Source organism: Acanthopagrus latus, chromosome 21, assembly GCF_904848185.1.
Source record: "Acanthopagrus latus isolate v.2019 chromosome 21, fAcaLat1.1, whole genome shotgun sequence".
Taxonomy (NCBI): domain Eukaryota; kingdom Metazoa; phylum Chordata; class Actinopteri; order Spariformes; family Sparidae; genus Acanthopagrus; species Acanthopagrus latus.
Window position 1 is genome coordinate 12362910 of NC_051059.1, and position 14984 is coordinate 12377893.

The 14984-nt window shown below is 39.9% G+C and overlaps 1 protein-coding gene across 2 annotated transcripts in view; it reads left to right on the forward strand.

The window, feature by feature from the left end:
- Positions 1-14984, forward strand: part of ankrd12 (ankyrin repeat domain 12) — a 37391-nt gene continuing 22407 nt past the window's right edge. For both annotated transcript variants that reach the window (XM_037083264.1, XM_037083265.1), the window contains exon 1: positions 1-196. The gene's annotated coding sequence lies outside the window, so the exon portion shown is untranslated. The remainder of the gene's footprint in view (positions 197-14984) is intronic.

Sequence of the window (14984 nt, forward strand, 5' to 3'; positions counted from 1 at the left end):
TGCATGTTTTGCTGGGCTTTTCACCGAGAGGACGGGCGACGAACGGCTGGGATGTTTTCAAACCGAGCGATGAACGTCACACAGCCGTAGGCTACGGTTAACGTCCAATATTTAGGAAATAACTGTTTATATTGCGCAATATTCATATATAGCTGGAGCTGAATGAGTCGGTGGGAGCCTGTAACCCAGTGAAAAGGTAAGCGCAAAACGAGGTTTGTCTTTCACTGCCGCGGATCATAAGGGCTGGAAATCCTAGTTAACGTTAGCCATCTGGCTAAGTTCTACTGCGAGCAGGCTAATGTTGAGCTAACGTGAAGTAAACTGCGTGCGAAAATGGAATGTTATGTGTCTGCGTGGGCTCGGTATAGTTGCGTGCCACGTGCGTTACACACATTGACTACTTTCTCTTCTCAAACTGGAATTTCACTCGTTTCTGGTTTTGGTAACTCGCTGGCTTCGAAGCGTGAGCACAGAATAGGAAAATGTCGGGGCGAGACGGAGAGAGCTGGGTTAGCCCCAGTCAGCCAGCCAGCGAGGCTGTGTAGGGCTGGAGACGCGCTTGCTAGCTAGCTAGATTAAGCGCTGGGGAGGGGGAACGTTGTGAGGGCAGCTAAGGGGCTGCAGTGGGCTTTTGTCTCGGGCTGTGCTCTGCTCTCGTGTTTAGTATTGCCTTTTATAACATGAAACACAAACGTGAATATTCCTAATGTTGACCAGCGGAGTCGCATTACACAACATACTCGTGGGACGCATCTCTGGGCAGCGTTAATTATAAATTAGCTCGTTATGTTTACCAACGATAGCCAAGTTGATCATTTTAGCGCTCAACAACATACTGCTGTCTGTGCCTTGAATGCAACCACGAGCGACAATGCCGTGAGGTGGGTGGTGTTGTCTGCAATGATCTCGCCAACACCTCCGTTTTATTTACACCCAGCTTAGTTCTAGGCAGATTAGCTATAAAAATAAGTGTATAATATTGTTCTGATTTGCTAATTCATACAAGGAACTAGCATAGCTTGAATAACCAGGAGCTTGTGCCTCCCAGCCAATGGCTGTGACATCTTGGGGGTGTGTTGCTCGATACAAAAGCAGCCTGTTTTTAGATGGCAGTCCGTGCAACGAACGCTCTGAACCAACAAAACGTCAACCTTAGACTTAAAATATCCAAAGTTAAAGCGCTGATTGGTAGAAATAAAATTTAATGAAGCTTAAGAAACCACCCTTAAATCACAAGCAGTAACAAATTGGTAAAATTTCCAGTAATTTTAAAGCTATTTCATCGTGTATATACACACAGAATATTCACATACTATTACGAACTGGCAGGCGAAATAATAGAACAACAGACTTGTAAGACATTTGACAAAGATATGAAAACATCAACAATATACTAATTGAAAGAAAAACAACACAAGGATTGTAAACACAACAGCACTTGTTACAGTCAGGAAATGGAAAGGAAGTGATTCTTCTTTTTAAAAAATATTTGTGTGATCTCAAAATTAGTGTTTTTCTTTTTGTGATCACAAGAGAACAGATGACCATTCTGTTGAATTTCTGTACCTATGATCACAAAATAATTACACTCATGGTAATAGTACAATGGAGAACACAATTACCGAGTGATTGTTTTGTAAACTCAGTGATATCACAAGAATGGAACTTGTTATGCTGACATCTAAAATATATCTTTTATAAGAATGATAAAAAAAAAGCTCATTACCCATGGTCCTCCAGGACCCTACATAAGAATCTATGTAAAACATTTAGATAACGTCCAAAAGGCCAATGTGATAATTGACAATCATCAAATCCTACCAATATTTTGCCATCTGTTTTTGAGTTCACACTGTAAGACTATTCCAGTTAGTCATTACATATTCTTGCGCAGATATACAGAGGCTTTCGTTTTCAAAAGCTGTAAGGAAGGATTTCAAACAAAGTACCATGGAAGTCTGAGAGTATTGTAGGTTTTCACTCTTTTAAGAAAACTAAAATCTACATTTAGTCAATTCAGTCATTATTGCACCTTAAAACAGAGAGAAGGAAGTCAGTAGCCCCATTCACACTGCTGTTTGCATGCGGGGATTCTGCGCCAATTCTCTGCCTCCTCCTCTGTGTGAAAGTTTCAGATGCGGCGAGGGGTGAAATTTCGCTCTGGTGCTTTTCCGCCTCTGGAGGTAGTGTCAGGGCCATATTATTGGCGAACCGAACCAGTGTGAATGGAGAAGCCAAGGCTTTGCTTATGGAGGGTGTGTCAGTCATATAGTCTGATAACTGCACAGGTCCTTCACTCAAACAAATACAGAGAAATGTCCCACAAAGCAACATTACATGACCAAACAAAAGTAACGTAGTAACTATAACTATCTTTGGCAACTTGTATGAGGGGAAAAAAATACCACAGCTATGTGGAGCAGCGTCCATCATCCTGTCTGTCCTCCTGCCTGTCCTGCCGACTCTTCGTCACATTTCTGCCTGAAAAAGTGTCTGTCGCCAGCAAAAAAACTTTAACTCGCTGAGTGTTTGTGATGCCCTCCAGACCGAGACTTAAGTGAGCTTTCCCCCATGGAAAACAGCCTCCATCCCTGCGAGTGAGTCAGACAGCTTCCAGTTTAAAACACTTAACTTTGTCACTTTCCAGGATGTTTGGTGGGCCATGACTACACATCATAATGGCATCCATATGATTATAAACTGTCCTTGGGCTTAGATTGACGGGGTACACCGGGGAAACACCTTGAAAACACACAAACGTCATCATCGTGATGTGTACCGTCACGCCTCTTTAGGAAGCGCAGCTTTCTGTGTGAATTACACAGCGGTTCGTCTTTAAGACGGAGATGCTTTGCTCTGTGTGAATCACCATTGGCGAATAATTGGCGAATCAACGCTGCAGAGATAATTCTGTGTTGCTGTGTAAAAAGGGCTATTGTTGAAACTGTGATAATGTACTTAGAGTTGAGCTGTCCATGACACAAAGTATTTTAACATTAATAAACTAAAGGACAGGATTTACTGTGACATGTAATTTGTGATGTTTTATACTCCTTTTCTACTGGTCAAAACTCCCACTTTAACTCATTAAGATCAGCATTTTTTGTGCACTGGGAATGTGTAACTCTGCGTTTACCGGGTCAACTGATCCTGCAGTAGACACAGATTTTTATCACCTCAGCTCGGGTCTGATGTAAACTACTATGAGATTACTATTACTACGTGAACACCCACATCTCTCATGTCTAGGCCTCCAGTATTAAATTATTTGTAACAGGAGATTAGCAAACTATGCTATTTTAGCATAAAGACTGGCACCAGGGTGAACATCTAACATAGCTCTCTCCAAACCAGCACCTCTCTAATGCTCTCTAATTGACCCCTTATTAATTATCTATTGAATCCAAAGTCTAGCAAAAATGTAAAAACAACAATGATCTATTTTAGAGGAAGAGGTAGGAGGCGTTTAGCTTACAAATGTTTTATTACTGAACACAGTGTTGCAGGTGGAGCCCCATTCATTCCTATGAATGCTGCTCAGTGGTCTTTGAAGCTAAGAAAGCTCAACTTCCTGGCTATGAAAATGGCTAGATTGCTGGCCTAGCCAGCTAAGTTCCAGTGTAGCGCCTGGCTGACTTGCAAGGGGGTGATTTAATTTCGCGGTTCTTCTGGACTTTCCAAATGTAATTGGATCGAATGGCTCAAGTTATGATAGAGAAACGAGTCATCTCGCTTGGGGTTGTGACGCTTCAAATGATTTTGGCGTTCATTGTCGTTTTTCTCTACTGTTTCCAATGCATTTGTACATGTAACATTTGTACATTTGTACAGACATGTAAAGGGACGTCAGTGACATACAATGTAACGATTCAGATAAAAAGACGGGCTGCTTTGCCTGTGGGAAGTGGAAATTGGGCCAATAGGCGATTTTTAGCGGGGTGAGCTGTGTTTTAAAAAATCCATGAAGAACTGCTGATTTTGGTAGATGAGCATTATTATTATTATTATTATTATTATTATTTATTATTATTATTATTATTATGATAGTGTATCAGGTTAGATTTAGAGTGTTCTTGCTGATCATCTAGTGGTCCAAAAAAAATATCACATGACAATGTTTGTAAATGTAAAGATGCAGAAAGTATCTAATGCATCTGAGGATGCATCAGTTTGTGATCAGGCTGATAATGAAGGTGAAGTCCCGCAATTCAAAAAGTTGTAGTGTGAGATGGTATCAGAACAAGAGATTTTTTTATGAGTTATATCACCATACGGTTTCTCTCAATGTGTGTGTTATGGGTATTCTGGCATCAGTGCGGCAGTACTTTTTGTTGTGTCACAGAAGCTCAAGTGCATCTGTTTATTTTCTGCTGCCGCGCTGAATTGTTAGGCATTCTGACAGTTCTGTCTTCTGTCATCGTAAAGATGTTAGACATTAAAATAATGGCATGTCTTTGTGTTGTCTTGTGTTCAGAAAAGGCTGTAACCCTAAGCCTCTATATAAACCCGTGTGGAAGTGAATTATCTCCAGAATGCTGTGAAAGAGTCATATTTGACATTGGTTTCTACTTAATTAACATAAACATATTTTTATGCTTTAGACCGTCAAAGATTGTGATACATCTTACACTTATGTACTCACCACCTTTTACCATGTATTGGGAAATATAGGCAAGGCACAGGAACATGGCTTAGGTCTTGAGGAGTTCACCAACAAATAGCCCAAATTGTACAAACACTGCGGTGCTGTGTCACAGAGGTCACGTTACTGTAAACTTCAGACTCTATAACACACACTTTGTCTTTCTTTCTCCCTTGCTTGATTTAATTCTCTCTTGCTAATGTCACACACAACCTACGACTTGTGTTATTCCCTTAAAAGCAGTGTTGCCAAGTGGGAAATGTTGAACCATTGTACCAGTGGCTTAAAATTTCGGGGGATGATTTTTACGTAAGTAATAAGGTGTAATTTTAACAGAACATGTATTTAAACAAATTTTTGACATACCCACAAATTGACTCAGAGCCATGGTTGTGAATCACGATCATCATCGGAGCCTACTTCAAGCATGATTGGCTGGAAATGTTTTGCTTTCCTGTTCATGTCAGTATACTGGAACAGTGTTGACTAACCCCAATTACTAATGTAAGCATGGGAAAATTGTCAAATTATTGTACATCATTGGAAATTGTGGTCTAATTGATCATATATTGCACAGGGGGGTAAAATAATCACACCATCATGTTTTTTTTATTGTACATCTGTCAACGTTACTTGAAGGAGTTTGCTTTGTGTATAATATATTATAGTTTAAAAGCCAGATTAAAAATTCCAACACTTATGCCTGGTGGGGAGTCAGCTTGGGCTTGGTGTGCCGACGTACTTCGAATTCAGTGGTGGCAACCCTGCAGTAAATCACAGCGGCACAGCCACTTCTTAATTCTTTAAATACACTCATTACAAAGCTCTTTGACGGTCCACATGAGGAGCAAATCTGTCTCTTTTGCACCCTGGAGTGGTACATTTTGTTTACCGTTCATTTACTACTTCAGGTGTCATGATGGCCTGGCCACTGGGTTCTATGGCATCATTGATTTTATGTGACTGGTTTGTTACACTTGAACCAGTACCTCTGGCAAAGGTATTTATACAGGACCAATATGAATGCCAGGATTAAAATAATTTGATGTCCAAATCAGTATTCTAAAGAGGGTGATGTGTGTCAGCTCTAGAATAAAGAAGGCAAAAGCCTGATTAAGAGAGCAAGACATGGATCTCCTCTATGACTGGTATGTAGTCTCACCTCCTGCGCACATAAAAAACAGTGAAGGAGCGTTTTTGCTCCAGGTGCACATATGCAGCACAGTGAGCATGCAGCTGTGACAAGCAAAAGCTCGACCCTCCACACCCGCAACTACTAAACACTTACTCACCAAGCTGACTTTTGAGACTTTGGTGGCAGGTACAATGGCTATAATCGCCATTTATGTCCTTGTCTTTCATTAAGCCCTTAAATACAATAATAGCAAAGTATATTAGTAAATAATAGGGCTGCACAACATGTTAAATATGATTTTTATTTTGATAGATTTTGCATCTGCAATATGATTTACCATTCCTGAGAATGATAATTTTTCTTCATGCACACCACATGTGTAGGGTGAATTTAATAACGAGCGATCACCAAATATTTGTTGACCTTGACTTATGAATGCCAGTAGAATATGGTCTGTTATTCTGTGAGAGTTCAAGTTCAGTATTTTTGTCAGATCTGTTTTGGGAGTGTTTATTTCCACTTTTTCATTTCTAGCAGGGTTTCCTTGACTGACTCATTTAGCCCTGTTGTTCCTCCAAAGCCCATTTTTCTTTCACTATCTCCCTTCTTTCTTTCTCCTCCTCTCATTCTCTCACACATTAGATTTGTTTTGAATTCTCTCCTCAGTGCCTTTGCAGTTTGTTACATGGTGTAACACATTTGTGTAATTTGTTGGTGCGACTTGGAGAGAAATAGGGAACATTTGGCTTGATGAAAGAACCTTCCCACTAAAGCAAATACATTGTGATTTTTGTCATGCATGTTTGAGATTGCATAGATGGGATTTTAATAGATAGTTGACTGCAGTTAGATGCTCAATTGTGATCCATTCTCCTACAAAATCTTGTTGGCCACTGGATTTTGGATTCCTCTCAAAGATTAAGAGTTGTTTGCTTAAAAACTAATGATTTATAATTAGCATTTTTGATACTGTAGTAGTAGTAGTAGTAGTAGTAGTAGTAGTAGTAGTAGTAGTAGTAGTAGTAGTAGTAGTAGTAGGTATTAGCCTATTCAATTAATCAGTACCAATGTAAAACTGTTGCAGCCCTGCTGTGCTACGTTCCATCAGGGAGTAGAATTGGTCTGTTTGAAATATTATTTTCTCCGTCTATCTTGGCAACATTCGGTGCCAACATTCGTCCTCACCCGGATGCAGTGAGTGACAGGCCTGGATTCACAAAAATCTGATTTTCCTCTAATTTCTGCCAGATCTTGAATATCAGATGAGGGAGGGTCTGCAGTCACATCACTTTGACACACACAGTCCAGACAAATGTTCACATATGCAGAGAGTGTGAACAAATGGAAATCTGAATTGCAGTATATAAAATTAACAGTCTTTACAACCTGTTGCACTAAACTGACTAATTTGCTAAATTACTTTTGATCCGCTTCAAGATTTCCTCACTTGGTAAACAGTGACACAGAAAGCACCTACTGTATGTGTAACTGGGAAACCATACTGTGGCTGCTGCAGCCTTTCCAGACAGACTTTAAGCCTCTTAGTGAGAGAATAGGGTATTGACCAAGGTCCTGTTAGGCATTAGCAAATATGAAAGTACATACAGTATCTCATAGTGTGCTGTTTGTCACAGAACGGATGTGTTTTCATTGGATAGTATTTCTTTTTTAGTTTTCAGGATGGATGCATAAGACGTGACATTTGTTTATTTTTATTTTAGTGGTGGCAGTAGTACATACCTTTTGGAATCTGTTGCATCTCTTTTTTTTATGAATTTTGAAATGCCTTGGAGACTAGAGCTAGCTAGCCTTGATCTACCCTATGAATTTCGCCAGTTGCACCATTAAAATGCAAAATTGCATTAAAGATGGTTATCTTTTGGCACAAGTTCCTCATCAGCCATGCTACTAGCTGTAATTTATGTTGCATTATGTATAATAAATCTGCAAAGGAAGAGATGTGTGAAGTTACCCATCCAGTATCCATAGTCATCTAGTTCAACACTTGTGCTGGTTTGTTCATGTAGCAAGGATATGCTACATGTTCCCAGATGTTTTAATTGTGGACGCTTTTATGGAAGAAATGAAATATCACAGTTAACACAGGTCTGTAATGGTGTTCAAGCAAATTTCCACCAGCTCACTGAATGTTTCGACTCTTTCATTTGAAGCATTATAGGGCTCAGTATGACTGCTAAAGAGAGGCTTAGCCTAGCTGGCTGAGAGATGTTGGGACTTCTATTTTATCTTCCAGATCCAATCCTCATGCAATCTTGCAGCATTTCTTCATGAATGGTTGGTTTCTATTAGAATTATAATTCTAATAAAGCTACGAAAGTATTGTCCTCGTACATGATACTGAAGTACAATGCAGTTCCTCTTTTCTTCTTTTTGAGTGATCACACAAGGGTAGTATCTTCAGGGAAAATCCCCCAAACGGTTGGAGGTTTTGTTTTATTCTTCTTCTCTCTCCGCAGAGTGAAGACCAGCTGCTAACAAACGTGTGTGTGTATGGCCCATTTATAATTCAAGTGTTTGTTTAGGAATCTCTCAAACATGGTCAGAGTTGGGTAAAGCAGCATTTGGTTTTAATAAATAAAATAAAAAATCCCAGCACTGAGGGCTGAAATGATCTGTTTCCTCTATTTCAGATAGCTTAAAATTCTGCTCTGTATCACTTTCGCTTCAAGCTGCGCACCACGTTTATTGTGTTGCAGTTCAAATTGGACTGAAAACACCAGTGCCATTTATGATATGAAGTGCCTCTTGCCTGAGCCTATGTGCAGCTGGCTCCAGCAGCCAAGCGGCTGCGTCTTCGAGTTCCTGCAAGTGTGCATTTGTGCGCGCGTGTGTATCTTTGTGTGAAGAGGGTGGAGCCTCCTGATTGCACAACATGTGTTAGCCTTTGCCAGCAGCTGAATGTGTGCAGAACATTGTTTTTGTTTGGTACGTTGAGTGCATATCTCGGTGCGTAACGGCTGATGTTGCTATGATAATCCACCATGTGCTTTCAAAGACTGTGACCTTCCTGTAGAACAGTACAGCATGACCATGCAGAAAGGAGGAGAAAAGAAAAGCTGAGTTGTAAAATTCCAAGGTTTTTAATTATTGATGAGGCCTTGAAGTTTCTTTTTTTTCTTTTTTTTTTTTTTTTATGAATGAGTAGTGAGAGAAATTAGTGCATTGATAGTTTAGGGGAGAAAAAACAATTTGACAATCGGTGTAATTGTAGTCTCCATTGCTTGGCTGGTTTAACTTAACTGATGCCTAAGAAAGCAGTCATATCCTGTTTACTCTGGCTCTCACAGGGACCCTGCTTAAGTCTGTCACAATAATCAAGAAATCAGTTCATCGTACGATAAATAAAAATGAGCTCGATAATTTTGCTGGCCTCGATAATTTCCATTTGCATGCTTGTTTGTTTTCCTTGTGTCTCTCACGTGAACCCTCTTGTCAGTCACTCTTTGTCTCTGTGTGGGGAGGCGGGGCCCTGCCCCTGACGGAATAAAAACAAAGATGGAATTGGTTTCAAAGCTGAACTTGACAGCTGCAGTGTGGGAGCACTTCCGATTCTAACCGAATGACCGTGGTGAACCACTTAACCTGGACGAGCCGGTATGTCCCATTTGTTGTGAAAGAATAGCAACTAAAAGCGGCAGTACAACAAACATGCATCTGCACCTAAAGCATAATCATCCGATGCAGTTTTCCCAGCTGGGAAAAAAAATACAATTTAAAGCTACAGAGGGGCCGTCTCCGTCTTCCCAATAGTTCGCAATCACTGGGGCGTTTAGTCGACAAACAAAATACAAACAGGACAGTGCAAAATGGTGCACACTCACAGACAGTGTAGTTTGCTATATTGCTAAAGAGACGCAACCCGTTAATACCATCGAAAAGCCGACATTTCGACAAATGCTGCAAACATTTGACAGCCAGTACAAATTGCCTGGGAGAACATGTGTGTCACAAACGGCAATTCGACAACTGTACAGCGTGAAAGACGACATACTAAAGGGTTAGTGTGATTGTTTTTGGTTGTGTGTAATTCAAATGCATTTTTTGCGAACAGAGACTGAGTCCTGTTTATTTATTGTTTCTGGTTGTTATGTTTTATTTATTTTGGATATTATTCAAATGTTTAAATATTCTTTAGAAATAAAAATGTATTGATCTTTGAAAGGGTGCACTTGCATTATTATGCCAATATCATTATATTAGTTGAAAAATGGTCTAAAAACAACAATATTATTGTTTGTCGCAGTAATTTCTGGGACAATTTATCGTCCAGCAAAATTTGTTATCATGATAGGCCTAACTATGCTTTCTGAGGGCCAGGGACCCTCCTGTTGAAAAATAGGTTAATAAGTATTTCATTCACAGATAATTTCTGGGCATGCATTTTGATAGGATTTGTTGTATGTCCCTTTCAATGTGGAATTTGTGGAGTACGTCTTTGACCTTAAATTGTATTTGGGAAATGTGGTCAAATTTGGTTGACCATTGACAGTGGAATGGTTTACTATTCATGCTGTTTCTGCACTATGCATGTCTGTTTTTAAAAACAGCATGGCCACATCTATGAATAGATCTGTTGCATGCACTTTGAAGAATGCTTCAAGTTGTGTACTCAAACACTTTCATTAAAGCTAGACTTCTTTTTGGAATATTTGAATTGTATCAACTATTTAACAACATTTAGGACGATAGTGAGTTCAGTTTGAAAGTGCTTCACAATTACTAAAAGAAAGAATAAGCGAAACATTGTGTTGAACATGTTTGTTTACAGTGTATTCAAGGGGTGCTTGTTTATGTTGTTATACACTCAAATGTTTATTACGGTTTTGTTGCGTATTCAAATTCAGTTCAAATTTGCACAGCATACTGACCTATGTTGAATATGTTGAAAGTGGAGCATATTGAAATTGAAAAAGAATTTAAACACCCTCCTGAACAAATTCAGAGCAAAGTTAAATTAACTCAGTATCCTGGGTAATGCTAAGATGCTCTTTTTGTTATTGGCATTCAGATGGCAGCAATGGAAAAAGATGACAGCATCGGTTATGTTTGTATAATTGTATAGTATTAACCTCATGGTGAAACATCATTTATCATAATTGAGTCATTATCCCTGTCATCTTAAAATCATCATGTTTGCCAGTGTTGTTGCTGCTTAATGTAAAATTAATTGTTGTCTTAAGTTTTGTATTGCCAGGTGAAAACATACCCTTATCTCAGTCCGGGCAAAAAACGCATTGAAATCACAATAATGCAGGCGTTTTCTTTTATGTATGAAATGGTGTTTATTGTGTCACGATACACTGAGTTCACTTGGTGTTAAATGTGAGACTGACAGAGCAGCTGTCCACATTTTACAGCAGTTTGATAGCAGTTGGAATAAATTACGCCAAAGATCTCTAGGAGACATGAATATGATATGAGTATGTTGGTTACAGTCCTGATTATAGAAACACAAATTGCAATTATCTGCAAGAGTGGTATGTTTCTCTCTTCCTGTGGATCAAGACTGCAGTGTCAAAAAAAAGACAACTTTAACTTCTGCCAATATTATTAGGTTGGAGTCACAATCACAACGAATGACTGAATAATTCTCTGTCACATAACTGTTTGTTTTTACTTTAATTATTATTAATTTGCACAGTAAAGTAAGTAATGGTTAACCCTCTGAGTGTGTTCTTGTTTATCTGCATTGTCTTAACAGTCCGATAGTGAACACTTTATTAAATTAAACTGCTACTAATCTTCATTCTACACGACTGTCGATCAAAGACTTGGTTCAGTCTGTAGGCTGTATATTCCACCCAGTCGGAAGATGGGAGATGCTGTGTCAACCTTTACACGCTGGCCTCGGCGAGGCTTACTCTGGCACAGTAAAGCTGTGGTTTTGGCACAGCTCGGGCAGCCATGTGTCGGGCCTGTGATCGGATCGACATCTCATCAGGCCTAATAGGATGTGGCAGGTGTAGATGGAGTCATGTCTTGAATGTCGTAATGAAAACTGACACAGCATTTCCCTTGTGGTTTATTTTTCAGACGGAGGCCTGCTGGTTGCTCATATTGACTTCCTTGATGATTCCTTGTGGTTGTTACACCTTGTATGCCATGTTTTTATGTTTTATTGTAAGTGGCTTCAGTAACAAACATGACATGGCAATTGAACATTAATGCTCTTGGTGCAAAAGATATGAAAGGGCTGTTTTGATCCAATGTATGGTAGTCTATGGCTACATTTGTTCTTGTTATCACAAGTTGAAAAGGACCTAAAGCTTTGTTTTTGTTCTGTTTACAATGAAATAAGCATGTTGTTTATGTTTTGCTTTTTTTTTTTTATTAATTTGAAATTAGGCTTGCAATCTTTATCTCAACTGTTGAATCATCGCTGTTGATATTGAAGTTTCCTTGAAAGTTGAACAGCAACAGTTCCCCAGTGATTGGCTCAGTCATGTGAGCTTGACATTGTGGTGGAAATAAGAACAAGACCCACGCCTAGGTCCTAACCTTTGGTCTAATCCCTCCCCCATTCCCTCTCCCCTCCTTTTTAACCCATAATCAGCAGTAAAGGCTTCATTGTTCTTGTCCGTTTCGTGGGTATCTGATCATTGACCTACATTCAGAGCAGTGGCGGTAGGCTTCTTAAGGCTGTCTGAGTCTCTGCTGGACTAATTTAATGGGCGTGTGCCAGTGGGCTGAGCCTTATTCTTCTGCCAGTAAAGTTAACCCTATTTACGCCTCTCGCGTACAAACATTAGCTATTTTATGAGGCTTTTGATTTGTGTGCAAGCCATGCCCAGAGCCTCTGCCTTGTAAATTTAGGACTCTTCCTGTTTTTATGGAAGCTTTTAAGTGATGGATAAGGCTGTGAAAGAGTTCAGCACTCAATCTTACATAAGAATACACATTTAGGACACATGGTACATTATGTCTGACTCGCACAACAGCTTAATGCTTGGATTATTATGAATTAAGCCAGAAAATTTAGTTTGCTGAAACTATTTTTGCCAACTAACATGATGTGTTGAGTGAAGTTGAAGAGTATACTTGATGTACGGTAGATCAGGCAAACAAAACCATTTGTTCCACGTTGGTCGACTTAATTGACTTGTGTCGGTTTATACATTTACTCACCAGTATTGGCAGTGGTAGCCCATGCTTTTCCCATGTGAACGAGGGCTCACCACCTCTTCCCAGGAACATGACTGGCTCATTTATGCAACTGAACAACTACTAGAATGAAGGCCAGACGCTCTGGTTGGAGAAGGCGTGTTTTGTCTGTCTGGGGTTAGGGTAGCGAGAGGTGAACAGACGCCTTTAGGCATCCAGTGTCACTTGCTGTTTGTTTGCCCATGTCGAAATGCCTTCAGTTCAGATGACTGGTGATGGTTGGGGGAGAGCTTCACTTAGGTCGTCCAGGAAATGTTATACTGTGGAATATGGTCAACAGTTTAGACAGAAGGAGAGCATGAATGTGGCTATATAACACAATAGAAGAGGCCTTTGTTTGTTTATTTGCATTTTATATTTAGAAGTCATTTGCAGGCACCATGTATTAAACACCACTACAACTTTCCTGGTTTACATAGTTCTACAGGGTTATTAAAAGGCACACACTTACGTTCATCAGTAATTAATGCAGTAATTAATTTACTACATTAAATATTACACATAAAAATATAATCAACAGATATGTGATTAAATGTTTTGCTGACAAATAGCCACAAATCTAATGCTCAATTTTTAGACCTTAAGAATAAATCCACCCAGGGATATTTAGTATTTGTACTAGATGAATAAGTCATCATAAAAAAATACAGACAAATAAATATTCATTTAGAATTAGGACTGATACATTTTCCCTCATTTCAACAATAATTTGGATTATTAAAAGAAAATAATTTTCTTTTTGTTTTGTCAACAGGAAGATGATTGGACAGGACATTTTTAGGGTGCATAACAGATTTGGCATACACACTGAGGTATTTCAACGTTGCAAGCATATAAATTGGCCAGTAATCTAACAATGTGCACTGTTATTCTATGCGTGTGATCATGTTGAAGATGGCTGGGTATTGTTGCCTTTTCTGCCCCTCTCCTGTCGTAATCGGGCCTTTGCGCCTTGCTTTGTCCTGCTACTCATTAGGGAGTCAGGGGGGAGGAGGAGGAGACGAAGGCTGGGAGTGGATGTGCAGCTGAGAGAGACCTCCCCCATCATTTAGCCTGACGGCATACAGGTCCACAATCACGTGACCGGCTGTTTACTGTCGCAGCAAGCGAAGTGTGTCTCCTTGAGCATGTTACAGGATTTTTCTTGTCTACTATTGGAGGAAAAACCTGAATGTAGATTTTTTTTTTTTTTTGTTATTCTTGCTGATAATCAACTTGGTTTTATTTCTATCACTGTGATGCTTTTAGAGGTTGCTTTACTGTAGGTTCCTTTGTGTGCAGTCGTAAGTGCAGCCACATGGGAGAGCAGGGGGGAAATCACATGTATTTTCCACATGGTGTGTGAGAGCTCACAGCAGGCAGTACTCTGGAAGCAGTAGTGGAGTAATGCTGCTGCTGCTGCTGCTGGTGCTGGTGGCGTACTCTGCACTCTGTGTGTCAGGCTCAGTGCTATTCTTAGCCCTCTTCCCTCCCTGTCCCATCCTGCAGTCTGTGGATCAGGTTACCGTTACTGTGTGTGCTCTTCATCTATCCCAGCTACTCCACCTCAGTCTTCACCACCCCCCAGCACACATCTACGCCACACCAACTCCCCCCATCGCCATCTCCCTAAAACCCCCAAACCGCTACACTCACGCAAGGACATGCTCTGAAGCAGCCACTGATGTCAGGGCCAACATGCCCCAGCACTACAGGGAAATGGTTGTTATTGTTGTAAGTCAGGAACCAGTTACAGTGCAGGGACACCAGGTTTATAAATAAATACAGAGACATCTGCTTCTCAGAAGGACCAGCACATTTAACATGGGATTTCACTGACTCAATTCATAGGTGGTTTTTGAGACAGTGACAAATTTTCAGTACAAGTGGTTTATCTTGTCCAGGCTATTTAGAATTCACATAATCTGAAAAGTAACTTGACCTCCAGCCCTGGTGGCCACCATGTTATGGTCATCCATCAAAAATGTGCCAAAAATGTAGACAGATTTTTCCGTTCAGAGCTAGAAAGATCAGTTTATCAATTAG